The 16,895-nt window shown below is 46.4% G+C and overlaps 1 protein-coding gene across 2 annotated transcripts in view; it reads left to right on the top strand.

Annotated features, from left to right (window-relative positions):
• Nucleotides 1–16,895, top strand: part of LOC129830723 (RNA-binding protein 25-like) — a 53,377-nt gene that overhangs the window by 25,017 nt on the left and 11,465 nt on the right. Inside the window, exon 1 of one of the 2 annotated variants that reach the window (XM_055893366.1) lies at nt 1,686–2,104. The exons of the other annotated variant lie outside the window; for it this stretch is intronic. The gene's annotated coding sequence lies outside the window, so the exon portion shown is untranslated. Of the gene's footprint in view, nt 1–1,685; nt 2,105–16,895 lie in introns of those variants that run through there. 2 annotated transcript variants of the gene reach the window in all.

Below are 16,895 nucleotides of genomic sequence, written 5' to 3'. Positions count from 1 at the left end.
TTCAGCAGACGCTCTTGTCTAGAGCGACTTACAGTTAGTGCATTCATTTTAAGCTCGCTAGGTGGGACAACCACATATCACACTGTTAGGTTCTGAACAAACAGAGTAAAGACTCCGACGGATGACTATAAAAAGCACAAACCAAGTTTATTCACCCATTGGGTCATACAGCTGCAAAGACGAGGTAAACAAGCACATATATTTATAACCTCCTACTAGGCAAGGGTCAACTCCTTACACATCTAGACAGCCTATACATCTCTGTTGCTAGGCAAGAACTTAATTGGTTCCTCTCACTGGTGTAGTCATGGCCCTGCCTGATGCTAGAACCTTGGTGGGCCCCTCTGTGTGAGATAGGACTGTAGTAGGAGGGCCGTTGTGGTCGGCCCCTCTGTGTGAGATAGGACTGTAGTAGCAGGGCCGTTGTGGTGGGCCCCTCTGTGTGAGGGAGGACTGTAGTAGCAGGGCCGTTGTAGTGGGCCCCTCTGTGTGAGATAGGACTATAGTAGCAGGGCCGTTGTGGTCGGCCCCTCTGTGTGAGATAGGACTGTAGTAGCAGGGCCGTTGTGGTCGGCCCCTCTGTGTGAGATAGGACTGTAGTAGCAGGGCCGTTGTGGTGGGCCCCTCTGTGTGAGATAGGACTGTTGTAGCAGGGCCGTTGTGGTCGGCCCCTCTGTGTGAGATAGGACTGTAGTAGCAGGGCCGTTGTGGTCGGCCCCTCTGTGTGAGATAGGACTGTAGTAGCAGGGCCGTTGTGGTGGGCCCCTCTGTGTGAGATAGGACTGTTGTAGCAGGGCCGTTGTGGTCGGCCCCTCTGTGTGAGATAGGACTGTAGTAGCAGGGTCGTTGTGGTGGGCCCCTCTGTGTGAGATAGGACTGTAGTAGCAGGGTCGTTGTGGTGGGCCCCTCTGTGTGAGAGAGGACTGTAGTAGCAGGGCCGTTGTGGTGGGCCCCTCTGTGTGAGATAGGACTGTAGTAGCAGGGCCGTTGTGGTGGGCCCCTCTGTGTGAGATAGGACTGTAGTAGCAGGGTCGTTGTAGTGGGCCCCTCTGTGTGAGATAGGACTGTAGTAGCAGGGTCGTTGTGGTGGGCCCCTCTGTGTGAGATAGGACTGTAGTAGCAGGGTCGTTGTGGTCGGCCCCTCTGGCCGCCCTCCCAGAGGTTTCTTCTCACTTCATCTGTTGACTTGACCTCGAGCCAAATTCCTCCCTAGTTCCCGCAGCTGGCCTGCCTTATCAGGAAATGAAACAACACTGTTGACCTTTGCCTCCCTCTTTAGGAACATTGATATTCAACAATAACATGTTTGAACAGAATATGAACTTTCTGCACTTTCCCGTGTCACTCAGTGACTTTCCATAAAACAAATTCCTATCCACCCTTCATTGACCCCAACATATATATTCTATATACATGTAAAGTAATCAATAGGTTCTAGTCTGGTAACATAAATAAGTATATTTCAAGCTAGAATCCAACAACAAGTATAGATAGCTACTTTATTGAGGAATAATAACATCTGAGTAGTCTGAGCTAGAAAGTACAAGTTCTGTTGTTGTTTGTTTTGTGTGTGTGTGGGGGGGGGGGGGGGGGGGCGATGGCGAAGTGGGTATTTAAGATACTGTTTAAAGAGGTAGGGTTGTAGATGTTTTCAGAAGAAGGACTCTGGTGTCCTAGCTTCAGGGGGGAAGCTGGTTCCACCATTGGGGTGCCAGGACAGAGAACAGCTTGGACTGAGCGGGAGCTGCCTTCCCATAGGGCTGGCAGGGCCAACAGACCTGAGGTGGCGGAGTGCTCGGGTTGGGGTGGAGGGTTTGAGCAGAGCCTGACGGTAGGGAGAGACAGTTCCTCTTGTTGCTCCGTAGGTGACCACCATGGTCTGGTAGTGGATGTGAGCTTCGATTGGAAGCCAATGGAGTGTGCGGAGGAGTGGGGTGACATGGGAGAACATGGAAAGGTTGAACACCAGGAGGGCTGCAGTGTTCTGGATAAGTTGCAGGGGTTTGTTGACACAAGCAGGGAGCTCAGTTAACAGAGAGTTGCAGTAGTCCAGACGGGAGAAGACAAGTGCCTGGATTAGGACCTTCACCACTTCCTGTGTGAGGTAGGGTCGTACTCTATGGCTGTTCCTCTTCCTGTGTGAGGTAGGGTCAGACTCTATGGCTGTTCCTCTTCCTGTGTGAGGTAGGGTCGTACTCTGGCTGTTCCTCTTCCTGTGTGAGGTAGGGTCGTACTCTATGGCTGTTCCTCTTCCTGTGGGAGGTAGGGTCGTACTCTATGGCTGTTCCTCTTCCTGTGTGAGGTAGAGTCGTACTCTATGGCTGTTCCTCTTCCTGTGTGAGGTAGGGTCGTACTCTATGGCTGTTCCTCTTCCTGTGTGAGGTAGAGTCGTACTCTATGGCTGTTCCTCTTCCTGTGGGAGGTAGGGTCGTACTCTATGGCTGTTCCTCTTCCTGTGGGAGGTAGGGTCGTACTCTATGGCTGTTCCTCTTCCTGTGGGAGGTAGAGTCGTACTCTATGGCTGTTCCTCTTCCTGTGTGAGGTAGAGTCGTACTCTATGGCTGTTCCTCTTCCTGTGTGAGGTAGAGTCGTACTCTGGCTGTTCCTCTTCCTGTGTGAGGTAGGGTCGTACTCTATGGCTGTTCCTCTTCCTGTGTGAGGTAGGGTCGTACTCTATGGCTGTTCCTCTTCCTGTGTGAGGTAGGGTCGTACTCTATGGCTGTTCCTCTTCCTGTGTGAGGTAGGGTCGTACTCTGGCTGTTCCTCTTCCTGTGTGAGGTAGGGTCGTACTCTATGGCTGTTCCTCTTCCTGTGTGAGGTAGGGTCGTACTCTGGCTGTTCCTCTTCCTGTGTGAGGTAGGGTCGTACTCTGGCTGTTCCTCTTCCTGTGTGAGGTAGGGTCGTACTCTATGGCTGTTCCTCTTCCTGTGTGAGGTAGAGTCGTACTCTATGGCTGTTCCTCTTCCTGTGTGAGGTAGGGTCGTACTCTGGCTGTTCCTCTTCCTGTGTGAGGTAGGGTCGTACTCTATGGCTGTTCCTCTTCCTGTGTGAGGTAGGGTCGTACTCTGGCTGTTCCTCTTCCTGTGTGAGGTAGGGTCGTACTCTGGCTGTTCCTCTTCCTGTGTGAGGTAGGGTCGTACTCTGGCTGTTCCTCTTCCTGTGTGAGGTAGGGTCGTACTATATGGCTGTTCCTCTTCCTGTGTGAGGTAGGGTCGTACTATATGGCTGTTCCTCTTCCTGTGTGAGGTAGGGTCGTACTCTATGGCTGTTCCTCTTCCTGTGTGAGGTAGGGTCGTACTCTGGCTGTTCCTCTTCCTGTGTGAGGTAGGGTCGTACTCTGGCTGTTCCTCTTCCTGTGTGAGGTAGGGTCGTACTCTATGGCTGTTCCTCTTCCTGTGTGAGGTAGGGTCGTACTCTATGGCTGTTCCTCTTCCTGTGTGAGGTAGGGTCGTACTCTGGCTGTTCCTCTTCCTGTGTGAGGTAGGGTCGTACTCTATGGCTGTTCCTCTTCCTGTGTGAGGTAGGGTCGTACTCTATGGCTGTTCCTCTTCCTGTGTGAGGTAGGGTCGTACTCTGGCTGTTCCTCTTCCTGTGTGAGGTAGGGTCAGACTCTATGGCTGTTCCTCTTCCTGTGTGAGGTAGAGTCGTACTCTATGGCTGTTCCTCTTCCTGTGTGAGGTAGGGTCGTACTCTATGGCTGTTCGTCTTCCTGTGTGAGGTAGGGTCGTACTCTATGGCTGTTCCTCTTCCTGTGTGAGGTAGGGTCAGACTCTATGGCTGTTGTAGAGCATGAACCTGCAGGAGCGTGTCACTGTTTTGATGTTTGCACAGTTTTTCAGGAATAAATACGGTAAAATAATATTTTGTAACAAGAGTGAGCGTAATGGTAACATTACATGAGCAGTTTATGTGTATTGGGGTGAAGGGGAACACATGTCAGAATTTGTAAACGGCTGGTACACCAACAACATCTGTGAGTAGCTCTGTTTTAATATGGCTGGAACACCAACAACATCTGTGAGTAGCTCTGTTTTAATATGGCTGGTACACCAACAACATCTGTGAGTAGCTCTGTTTTAATATGGCTGGTACACCGACAACATCTGTGAGTAGGTTTTGTTTTAATATGGCTGGAACACCAACAACATCTGTGAGTAGCTCTGTTTTAATATGGCTGGTACACCAACAACATCTGTGAGTAGCTCTGTTTTAATATGGCTGGTACACCAACAACATCTGTGAGTAGGCTCTGTTTTAATATGGCTGGTACACCAACAACATCTGTGAGTAGCTCTGTTTTAATATGGCTGGTACACCAACAACATCTGTGAGTAGCTCTGTTTTAATATGGCTGGTACACCAACAACATCTGTGAGTAGGCTCTGTTTTAATATGGCTGGTACACCAACAACATCTGTGAGTAGGCTCTGTTTTAATATGGCTGGTACACCAACAACATCTGTGAGTAGCTCTGTTTTAATATGGCTGGAACACCAACAACATCTGTGAGTAGGCTCTGTTTTAATATGGCTGGTACACCAACAACATCTGTGAGTAGGCTCTGTTTTAATATGGCTGGTACACCAACAACATCTGTGAGTAGGCTCTGTTTTAATATGGCTGGTACACCAACAACATCTGTGAGTAGGCTCTGTTTTAATATGGCTGGTACACCAACAACATCTGTGAGTAGGCTCTGTTTTAATATGGCTGGTACACCAACAACATCTGTGAGTAGCTCTGTTTTAATATGGCTGGAACACCAACAACATCTGTGAGTAGGCTCTGTTTTAATATGGCTGGTACACCAACAACATCTGTGAGTAGGCTCTGTTTTAATATGGCTGGTACACCAACAACATCTGTGAGTAGCTCTGTTTTAATATGGCTGGTACACCAACAACATCTGTGAGTAGGTTTTGTTTTAAAGGGAGAAATGAGATGCTGAAACTGTGTGTGGTGTTACCTTCGCCTCCATGGCGGTCCAGTGTTGCCGTCTGTGGGAGTCAGTCTCACTGTTGTTTACCAGACTCTGTCTTAACTGGGGAGGACAGGAGAGAGATGAGAGGAGACTGGGAGGACAGGAGAGACTGGGGAGGACAGGAGAGAGATGAGAGGAGACTGGGGAGGACAGTAGAGACTGGGGAGGACAGGAGAGACTGGGGAGGACAGGAGAGACTGGGGAGGACAGGAGAGAGATGAGAGGAGACTGGGGAGGACAGTAGAGACTGGGGAGGACAGGAGAGAGATGAGAGGAGACTGGGGAGGACAGGAGAGACTGGGGAGGACAGGAGAGAGATGAGAGGAGACTGGGGAGGACAGGAGAGAGATGAGAGGAGACTGGGGAGGACAGGAGAGAGATGAGAGGAGACTGGGGAGGACAGGAGAGACTGGGGAGGACAGGAGAGAGATGAGAGGAGACTGGGGAGGACAGGAGAGAGATGAGAGGAGAGTGGGGAGGACAGGAGAGACTGGGGAGGACAGGAGAGACTGGGGAGGACAGGAGAGAGATGAGAGTAGACTGGGGAGGACAGGAGAGACTGGGGAGGACAGGAGAGAGATGAGAGGAGACTGGGGAGGACAGGAGAGAGATGAGAGGAGAGTGGGGAGGACAGGAGAGACTGGGGAGGACAGGAGAGACTGGGGAGGACAGGGGAGAGATGAGAGGGGCAGAGTTCAGAATATAACGGCAGAACATCTGTGTGTGTCACATAAAAAACAGTGACATAATAGTGCGCATGATATACTGTAGTATTAAAAGGCAAGCTACTCACCTTTAACTAGTAAACCACTGGACCTATGGAGCTTTAACTAGTAAACCACTGGACCTATGGAGCTTTAACTAGTAAACCACTGGACCTATGGAGCTTTAACTAGTAAACCACTGGACTAATGGAGCTTTAACTAGTAGACCTCTGGACTAATGGAGTTTTAACTAGTAGACCACTGGACTAATGGAGTTTTAACTAGTAGACCACTGGACCTATGGAGCTTTAACTAGTAAACCACTGGACCTATGGAGCTTTAACTAGTAGACCACTGGACTAATGGAACTTTAACTAGTAAACCACTGGACCTATGGAGCTTTAACTAGTAGACCACTGGACTAATGGAGTTTTAACTAGTAGACCACTGGACTAATGGAGCTTTAACTAGTAAACCACTGGACTAATGGAGTTTAACTAGTAAACCACTGGACCTATGGAGCTTTAACTAGTAAACCACTGGACTAATGGAGTTTTAACTAGTAGACCACTGGACTAATGGAGCTTTAACTAGTAGACCACTGGACCTATGGAGCTTTAACTAGTAGACCACTGGACTAATGGAGCTTTAACTAGTAGACCACTGGACTAATGGAGCTTTAACTAGTAAACCACTGGACTAATGGAGCTTTAACTAGTAGACCACTGGACTAATGGAGCTTTAACTAGTAGACCACTGGACTAATGGAGCTTTAACTAGTAGACCACTGGACTAATGGAGCTTTAACTAGTAAACCACTGGACCTATGGAGCTTTAACTAGTAGACCACTGGACTAATGGAGTTTTAACTAGTAGACCACTGGACTAATGGAGCTTTAACTAGTAGACCACTGGACTAATGGAGCTTTAACTAGTAGACCACTGGACTAATGGAGCTTTAACTAGTAGACCACTGGACTAATGGAGTTTTAACTAGTAGACCACTGGACTAATGGAGCTTTAACTAGTAGACCACTGGACTAATGGAGCTTTAACTAGTAAACCACTGGACTAATGGAGCTTTAACTAGTAGACCACTGGACTAATGGAGTTTTAACTAGTAGACCACTGGACTAATGGAGATTTAACTAGTAGACCACTGGACTAATGGAGCTTTAACTAGTAGACCACTGGACTAATTGAGCTTTAACTAGTAGACCACTGGACTAATGGAGCTTTAACTAGTAGACCACTGGACTAATGGAGCTTTAACTAGTAGACCACTGGACTAATGGAGCTTTAACTAGTAGACCACTGGACTAATGGAGCTTTAACTAGTAGACCACTGGACTAATGGAGCTTTAACTAGTAGACCACTGAACTAATGGAGTTTTAACTAGTAGACCACTGGACTAATGGAGCTTTAACTAGTAGACCACTGGACTAATGGAGCTTTAACTAGTAGACCACTGGACTAATGGAGTTTAACTAGTAGACCACTGGACTAATGGAGTTTAACTAGTAGACCACTGGACTAATGGAGTTTAACTAGTAGACCACTGGACTAATGGAGCTTTAACTAGTAGACCACTGGACTAATGGAGCTTTAACTAGTAGACCACTGGACTAATGGAGCTTTAACTAGTAAACCACTGGACTAATGGAGCTTTAACTAGTAAACCACTGGACTAATGGAGCTTTAACTAGTAGACCACTGGACTAATGGAGCTTTAACTAGTAGACCACTGGACTAATGGAGCTTTAACTAGTAGACCACTGGACTAATGGAGCTTTAACTAGTAGACCACTGGACTAATGGAGCTTTAACTAGTAGACCACTGGACTAATGGAGCTTTAACTAGTAGACCACTGAACTAATGGAGTTTTAACTAGTAGACCACTGGACTAATGGAGCTGCAAATGAGACAAAGAATCAGAAACAGATTAATTAGTAAATGTATTGTTTTCTCATGACCTTACCAACTCTAATGTGTTGTGGTGGCCTTCTGCTAAGCTGTTAGAAACACAAGGTAAGGAATTCCAGTGAAATACTAGGTGTGGTTTCTGTGCTCCCTGTAGGTAGCCTAGCGGTTAGAGCATTGGGCCAGTAACTGGAAGGTTGCTGGATCGAATCCCTGAGCTGACAAGGTAAAAATCGGTCATTCTGCCCCTGAGCAAGGCAGTTAACCCACTGTTCCCTGGGCACTGAAGATGTGGATGTTGATTAAGGCACAAAGGGTTGAATTCCTGCAGGATTTCTATGGGGCTTTGGTGTTGAACATGAAGGATATTCTTTGCAGAGTCTCAATTGGGTGTTTGTCTTATTTTGTGAATTCTTGGTTGGTGAGTGGACCCCAGGCCTCACAACCATAAAGGGCAATGGGTTCTAAACCTGATTTTAAAGTATTTTTAGCCAGATCCTATTTTGGATGTCATGTTTTATGTTCATTTTGATGGCGTAGAAGGCCCTTCTTCCCTTGTCTTTTAGATATCTCTCTCTCTCTCTCTCTCTCTCTCTCTCTCTCTCTCTCTCTCTCTCTCTCTCTCCCGCTCTCTCTCTCTCTCTCTCTCTCTCTCTCTCTCTCTCTCTCCCTCTCATACACACACATGCAATTATCCACATTATAAACATCCCTCCACATTATAAACATTCCTCCACATTATAAACATTCCTCCACATCATAAACATCCCTCCACATCATAAACATCCCTCCACATTATAAACATCCCTCCACATCATAAACATCCCTCCACATTATAAACATCCCTCCACATTATAAACATCCTCCACATTATAAACATTCCTCCACATTATAAACATTCCTCCACATCATAAACATCCCTCCACATCATAAACATCCCTCCACATTATAAACATCCCTCCACATCATAAACATCCCTCCACATTATAAACATCCCTCCACATTATAAACATCCCTCCACATTATAAACATCCCTCCACATTATAAACATCCCTCCACATTATAAACATCCCTCCACATTATAAACATCCCTCCACATTATAAACATCCCTCCACATTATAAACATCCCTCCACATCATAAACATCCCTCCACATTATAAACATCCCTCCACATTATAAACATCCCTCCACATTATAAACATCCCTCCACATTATAAACATCCCTCCACATTATAAACATCCCTCCACATTATAAACATCCCTCCACATTATAAACATCCCTCCACATTATAAACATCCCTCCACATTATAAACATCCCTCCACATCATAAACATCCCTCCACATCATAAACATCCCTCCACATCATAAACATCCCTCCACATTATAAACATCCCTCCACATTATAAACATCCCTCCACATTATAAACATCCCTCCACATTATAAATATCCCTCCACATTATAAATATCCCTCCACATTATAAACATCCCTCCACATTATAAACATCCCTCCACATTATAAACATCCCTCCACATTATACAAATCCCTCCACATTATAAACATCCCTCCACATTATAAACATCCCTCCACATTATAAACATCCTTCCACATTATAAATATCCCTCCACATTATAAACATCCCTCCACATTATAAACATCCCTCCACATTATAAACATCCCTCCACATTATAAACATCCCTCCACATTATAAACATCCCTCCACATTATAAACATCCTTCCACATTATAAACATCCCTCCACATTATAAACATCCTTCCACATTATAAATATCCCTCCACATTATAAACATCCCTCCACATTATAAATATCCATCCACATTATAAACATCCCTCCACATTATAAACATCCCTCCACATTATAAACATTCCTCCACATTATAAACATCCCTCCACATTATAAACATCCCTCCACATTATAAACATTCCTCCACATTATAAACATCCCTCCACATTATAAACATCCCTCCACATTATAAACATCCCTCCACATTATAAACATCCCTCCACATTATAAACATCCCTCCACATTATAAACATCCCTCCACATTATAAACATTCCTCCACATTATAAACATCCCTCCACATTATAAACATCCCTCCACATTATAAACATCCCTCCACATTATAAACATCCCTCCACATTATAAACATCCCTCCACATTATAAACATCCCTCCACATTATAAACATCCCTCCACATTATAAACATCCCTCCACATTATAAATATCCCTCCACATTATAAACATCCCTCCACATTATAAACATCCCTCCACATTATAAACATCCCTCCACATTATAAACACACACAGACAACCTACTTACATTCTTAATCAGACTGACCAGACAAACAACAAAGCAGGTGACAGACACAGTGCATCTGTGTACTGCTTTGGTGTGTATGTGGGTGGGTGGGTATAATCAGGCTGTTATGTGAGAGGCTGGTTCAGTCTCCCAGCTTTTATTTTTATTTAACCTTTATTTAACTAGGCAAGTCAGTTAAGAACAAATTCCCTCAAAGGTAGTTACCACACCGGTGGGGAGAAAGGGCATTCTTCTTACCAAACCACATGCCCTTTGTTTTGTTCAGAACAAAGGGCAGTGGAGCCTTGGAGTACTCCCTTGGTGACAGGCAGTGGAGCCTTGGGGCACTCCCTTCGTGACAGGCAGGGGAGCCTTGGGGTACTCCCTTGGTGACAGGCAGTGGAGCCTTGGGGCACTCCCTTCGTGACAGGCAGGGGAGCCTTGGGGTACTCCCTTGGTGACAGGCAGTGGAGCCTTGGGGTACTCCCTTGGTGACAGGCAGTGGAGCCTTGGGGTACTCCCTTGGTGACAGGCAGGGGAGCCTTGGGGTACTCCCTTGGTGACAGGCAGGGGAGCCTTGGGGTACTCCCTTGGTGACAGGCAGGGGAGCCTTGGGGTACTCCCTTGGTGACAGGCAGTGGAGCCTTGGGGTACTCCCTTGGTGACAGGCAGGGGAGCCTTGGGGCACTCTCTTGGTGACAGGCAGTGGAGCCTTGGGGTACTCTCTTGGTGACAGGCAGTGGAGCCTTGGGGTACTCCCTTGGTGACAGGCAGTGGAGCCTTGGGGTACTCCCTTGGTGACAGGCAGTGGAGCCTTGGGGTACTCCCTTGGTGACAGGCAGTGGAGCCTTGGGTTACTCCCTTGGTGACAGGCAGTGGAGCCTTGGGGTACTCCCTTGGTGACAGGCAGTGGAGCCTTGGGGTACTCCCTTGGTGACAGGCAGTGGCTGAGACAGCAGATGTTCTGATTTTACACACTACACTCTTTGAGAGAGGTAGTTAGCAAACTAGGCCAAAGACCCCTCAGAGACACCAATACTCCTTAGCCGGCCCACAAGAATGGAATGGTCTACCGTATCAAAATCTTTGGCCAAGTCAATAAAAATAGCAGCACAACATTGCTTAGAATCGAGGGCCATGGTGATGTCATTTAGGACCTTTAAGGTTGCAGTGACACATCCATAACCTGAACAGAAACCAGATTGCATTCCAGAGAGAATACTATAGACATCAAGAAAGCCAGTCAGTTGATTATTGACAAGTTTTTCCAACACTTTTGATAAACAGGGAAAAATAGAAATTGTCCTATAACAGTTAGGAACAGCTTGATCTCCCCCTTTAAATAAAGGACGAACAGTGGCTGCCTTCCAAGCGATGGGAACCTCCCCAGAGAGGAGAGAGGTTAAAAGGTCAGAGATATGCTTGGCGATGATGGGGGGCAGCAACCTTAAAGAAGAAAGGGTCTAAACCATCTGAACCAGATTGTTTTTTGGGGGTCAAGTTTAAGGAGCTCCTTTAACACCTCGGACTCAGTGACCGCCTGCAGGGAGAAACTTTGTAGCGGGGCAGGAAGAAGCATCGGGGCTAGTCGGATTAGAAGGGGTGGGAGATGAGGAAATGTTGGAAGGGCAATGAAGCATGGCTGAGTAAAATAGGAATCCTGACTTAATGAAGTAGTGATTTAAAGAGCTCAGCCTTGTACTACTTGTCAGGAACAACCACATCCTCAACATTAAGGGACATGGGTAGCTGTGAGGAGGAGGGTTTATTCTCCAGGTCTTTAACTGTTTTCCAGAACGTCTTGTCAGTAACAACCACATCATCAACATTAAGGGACATGGGTAGCTGTGAGGAGGAGGGTTTATTCTCCAGGTCTTTAACTGTTTTCCAGAACGTCTTGTCAGTAACAACCACATCCTCAACATTAAGGGACATGGGCAGCTGTGAGGAGGAGGGTTTATTCTCCAGGTCTTTAACTGTTTTCCAGAACGTCTTGTCAGTAACAACCACATCCTCAACATTAAGGGACATGGGCAGCTGTGAGGAGGAGGGTTTATTCTCCAGGTTGTTTTCCAGAACTTGGGCTTAGAGCCACATAGAGAGAACTGCTCCTTAAAGTAACTAACTTTGGCCTTCCGGATAGCCTGAGTGCACTTATTTCTCATTTGCCTGAACGAGAGCCAGTCAGCCTGAGTATGCGTGTGCCGAGCCTTTCACCACATGGAATTGTTGAGGTGGAGTAACTCTGCCAGATCACGGTTGAACCAGGGGCTGAACCTGTATTTAATTCACATTTTCTTTATGGGGGCGTGTTTGTCAGCAGTATCACTGAAAATATTTAAAAAAGAAGGTCCAAGCGTCTTCGACAGAAGGGGATCAAGCTGATTCTATACCAATTTACTGAGGCCAGGTCATGAAGGAAGGCTTGTTCATTAAAGTCTTTTAGCAAGCGTCTATGACAAATCAGGACAGGTTGTTTCACTGAGCAGCCATTACGAACACAGGCTGTAAACAGTGATCACTAAGGTCATTACAGAAAACACCAGACTGATACCTATCAGGATTATTTGTGAAGATAACATCGAGGAGAGTAGGCTTTTCTTTGTGTTTCGTGTCATACCTTGTGGGATTGGTAATAATCTGAGAAAGATTTAGGGAGTCCCATTGCTTTAGGACTTGGTCAGGTGGTTTAAGCATGTCCCAGTTTAGGTCACCTAGCAGGACAAATTCAGACTTAGTGTAAGGGGCCAGGAGAGAGCTTAGGGCAGGTAGGGTACAGGCCGGTGCTGATGGAGGACAATAGCACCCAGCAACACTCAAAAAATAGCTATTTGAAAGTTTAATGCTTAAAACCAGCTAATCAAATTGTTTGGGGACAGACTTGGTGGAGACAATCGAGCACTGAAGGTGATCCTTGCTAAAGATTGACACTCCACCACCTTTGGAAGATCTGTCTTACCGGAAAAGTTTATAACCAGAAAGGTTAACATCAGTGTTCAAAACACTCTTCCTTAACCACGTCTCAGTAATGACCAACACATCTGGATTGGAGCTGTGAACCCACACTTTCAATTGATCCATTTCAGGTAATAAGCTTCTAGTGTTAACGTGCAGAAAACCCAGGCTTTTATGAGAGCAGAAATCAGTGAAGCAGATATCAGAGCACAAGTGAGAATTGTGGCTATCAACAGTAGATGGGCCATGGTGTACATCCACATTTAGAGATATCATCAGTAGTAATATAATCAGAGCACGGCAGAGGACAGGGAGAGCTCTGCAGTGCATCAGATGGCAACACGATTATATTGTACAGCACTTTCATTAGGTAACATGAATACAAAGCCGAGTCCCGAGTGTGGGAACAAACATTGTCTGTCCCATGGTTAGGTAAACAAGCAAGTCCATAGTCAATAAAGCACGCAGGAGTCATGAGGCAAATAGCATAACCAACGGAGGAGGGGAAAGATGGGGGGGGGGGGGGGGGGGAGGGGGTTGTTGATACAGCTTTAACACCAATCAGAGAAAGATTGGGGGAAGGATAAAGGGATGCTGAAAAGAAAGAGGGGAGAGGGATGATGAAATAAAGATGGGAGGGATGATGAAAGAAAGATGGGAGGGATGATGAAAGAAAGATGGGAGGGATGATGAAATAAAGATGGGAGGGATGATGAAAGAAAGATGGGAGGGATGATGAAAGAAAGATGGCAGAGAGACTGTTTTTATCTTGTTTTTGGGATGTTTATTTGGTCTTACGTAACTCCTGCCTATTTGGTTACATTTGTGTATGTACGTATTAATTGTATTTATGTCTAATATGTGTGTGTGTGTGTGTGTGTGTGTGTGTGTGTGTGTGTGTGTGTGTGTGTGTGTGTGTGTGTGTGTGTGTGTCATGTTTTTGATCATCATGTCTTGTCCCTGTGCTTCCCTCTGCTGGTCTTATTAGGTTCTTTCCCTCTTTCTATCCTTCTCTCTCCTCCTCCCTTTCTCCCTCTCCCGCTCTCTCTCTATCGTTCCTGCTCCCAGCTGTTTCTCATTCTCCTAACGACCTCATTTACTCTTTCACACCTGTCCCCTATTTTTGCCCTCATTAGAGTTCCTATTTCTTCCTCTGTTTTCCGCTTCAGTCCTTGTCGGATTCTTGTTTGATGTTTGCTGTTCAGTGTCCTTGTTCCGCCCTGTCGTGTTTTTGCCTTCATCAGATGCTGCATGTGAGCAGGTGTCTAGTGGTCGCGTCTCCAGTCGTTCATCTCTACTGACGAGAGGATTTCAGTTTTCCTGTTTTGTTTTTACCTTAGATATATCAGGAGTATCGTTTTTGTCTAAGACTGGAATAAAGACTCTGTTTCTATTACGTCGCTTTTGGGTCCTCCTTCATCAGCATAACAGTGTGTGTGTGTGTGTGCGTGCGTGCGTGCGTGCGTGCGTGCGTGCGTGTGTACGTATAAGGTTGTGTGAGTGTTGGTGTGGTTGCCTCACTGTGGGAGATGGACATTTCTGTAAAAGGCAGAGGTTGCCCCTAGCAACAGGCCTCATTGTAAACAGATCCTTGCTATAGACACACACACACACACACACACACACACACACACACACACACACACACACACACACACACACACACACACACACACACACACACAATGCACTATTTGAGATGTATTTTTAATCCTTTCAGTGTTGGCTGATTCTTGTGTTTCTTGTAAAATAAGCTGTGACTGGTTCAGCCGACCCAGAGGGCTAAGACAACATTTTAGTATTCGTTCAATTTCCAAAGAACATTTAAAAAACAACAACTACCTATTCTCTTTGTATTTATGATCTCTCAGAGGAAATCTATTCCCAATAGTGTACTACTAATATAAGTAAACACTACTGCACCAAACATAGTGCACTATTGAGGGAATAGCACTACTACTGACAAGGTAGTACACTATAGGGTGCCAGATGTAGTGTTCTATAGAGTAAATAGGGTGGCAGACGTAGTGTTCTTTAGAGTGAATAGGGTGCCAGACGTAGTGTTCTTTAGAGTGAATAGGGTGCCAGACGTAGTGTACTATAGAGTGAATAGGGTGCCAGACGTAGTGGTCTTTAGAGTGAATAGGGTGCCAGACGTAGTGTACTATAGAGTGAATAGGGTGCCAGACGTAGTGTTCTATAGAGTGAATAGGGTGCCAGACGTAGTGTTCTATAGAGTGAATAGGGTGCCAGACGTAGTGTTCTTTAGAGTGAATAGGGTGCCAGACGTAGTGTTCTTTAGAGTGAATAGGGTGCCAGACGTAGTGTACTATAGAGTGAATAGGGTGCCAGACGTAGTGTTCTATAGAGTGAATAGGGTGCCAGACGTAGTGTACTATAGAGTGAATAGGGTGCCAGACGTAGTGTTCTTTAGAGTGAATAGGGTGCCAGACGTAGTGTTCTATAGAGTGAATAGGGTGCCAGACGTAGTGTTCTATAGAGTGAATAGGGTGCCAGACGTAGTGTTCTATAGAGTGAATAGGGTGCCAGACGTAGTGTACTATAGAGTGAATAGGGTGCCAGACGTAGTGTTCTTTAGAGTGAATAGGGTGCCAGACGTAGTGTTCTTTAGAGTGAATAGGGTGCCAGACGTAGTGTTCTTTAGAGTGAATAGGGTGCCAGACGTAGTGTACTATAGAGTGAATAGGGTGCCAGACGTAGTGCACTGTAGAGTGAATAGGGTGCCAGACGTAGTGTACTATAGAGTGAATAGGGTGCCAGACGTAGTGTACTATAGAGTGAATAGGGTGCCAGACGTAGTGCACTGTAGAGTGAATAGGGTGCCAGACGTAGTGTTCTATAGAGTGAATAGGGTGCCAGACGTAGTGCACTGTAGAGTGAATAGGGTGCCAGACGTAGTGTTCTATAGAGTGAATAGGGTGCCATTTGAGTCTTGGTTCTAGTACAATCCATAGTGAAGCAAGTTAAGGTCAGGTTTCTAGTGTCTGCATTCATTATGGTTGTATTGGATTTCAGTGGCATCAAGTTTCCTTTGTGTTTCCTGAGAGCAGTGGGTTTACAGTAGCTAGTTGGCAATGTGTGTGTGTGTGTGTCTTCCTGGCTGGAGTCTTTTACAATTTTTAGGGCCTTCCTCTGACACCGCCTGGTATAGAGGTCCTGGATGGCAGGAAACTGGGCCCCGGGGATGTACTGGGATGTACGCACTACCCTCTGTAGTGCCTTGCGGTCGGAGGCCGAGCAGTTGCCATTCCAGGCAGTAATGCAACCCGTCAGGATGCTCTCGATGGTGCAGCTGTAAGACCTTTTGAGGATCTGAGGACCCATGCCAAATCTTCTCAGTCTCTTGAGGGGGAAAGGTTTTGTCGTGCCTTCTTCACGACTGTCATGGTGTTCTTGGACCATGTTAGTTTGTTGGTGTGGACGCCAAGGAACTTGAATCTCTCAACCTGCTCCACTCCAGCCCCGTCGATGAGAATGGGGGCGTGCTCGGTCCTCCTTTTCCTCTAGTCCACAATCATCTATTTTGTCTTGATCACATTGAGGTAGAGGTTGTTGTCCTTGCACCACACGGTCAGGTCTCTGACCTCCTCCCTATAGGCTGTCTCATCGTTGTCTGTGATCAGGCCTACCACTGGTGTGTCATCTGCAAACTTAATGATAGTGTTGGAGTCGTGCCTGGCCATGCAGTCGTGGGTGAACAGGGAGTACAGGAGGGGACTGAGCATGTACCCCTGGAGAGCTCCAGTATTGAGGATCAGCATGGCAGATGTGTTGCTACCTACCCTCACCACCTGGGGGCGGCCCGTCAGGAAGTCCAGGATCCAGTTGCAGAGGGAGGTGTTTAGTCCCAGGTTCCTTAGCTTAGTGATGAGCTTTGAGGGCACTATGGTGTTGAACGCTGAGCTGTAGTCAATGAATAGCATTCTCACATAGGTGTTCCTTTTGTCCAGGTGGGAAAGGGCAGTGTGGAGTGTAATAGAGATTGCATCA

The sequence above is a fragment of the Salvelinus fontinalis genome, chromosome 32 (genome assembly GCF_029448725.1).
Source record: "Salvelinus fontinalis isolate EN_2023a chromosome 32, ASM2944872v1, whole genome shotgun sequence".
In the NCBI taxonomy this organism is placed as follows: Eukaryota; Metazoa; Chordata; class Actinopteri; order Salmoniformes; family Salmonidae; genus Salvelinus; species Salvelinus fontinalis.
Note: the sequence above shows the minus strand (reverse complement) of the source record. Positions and strands in the feature narration are given on the sequence as shown.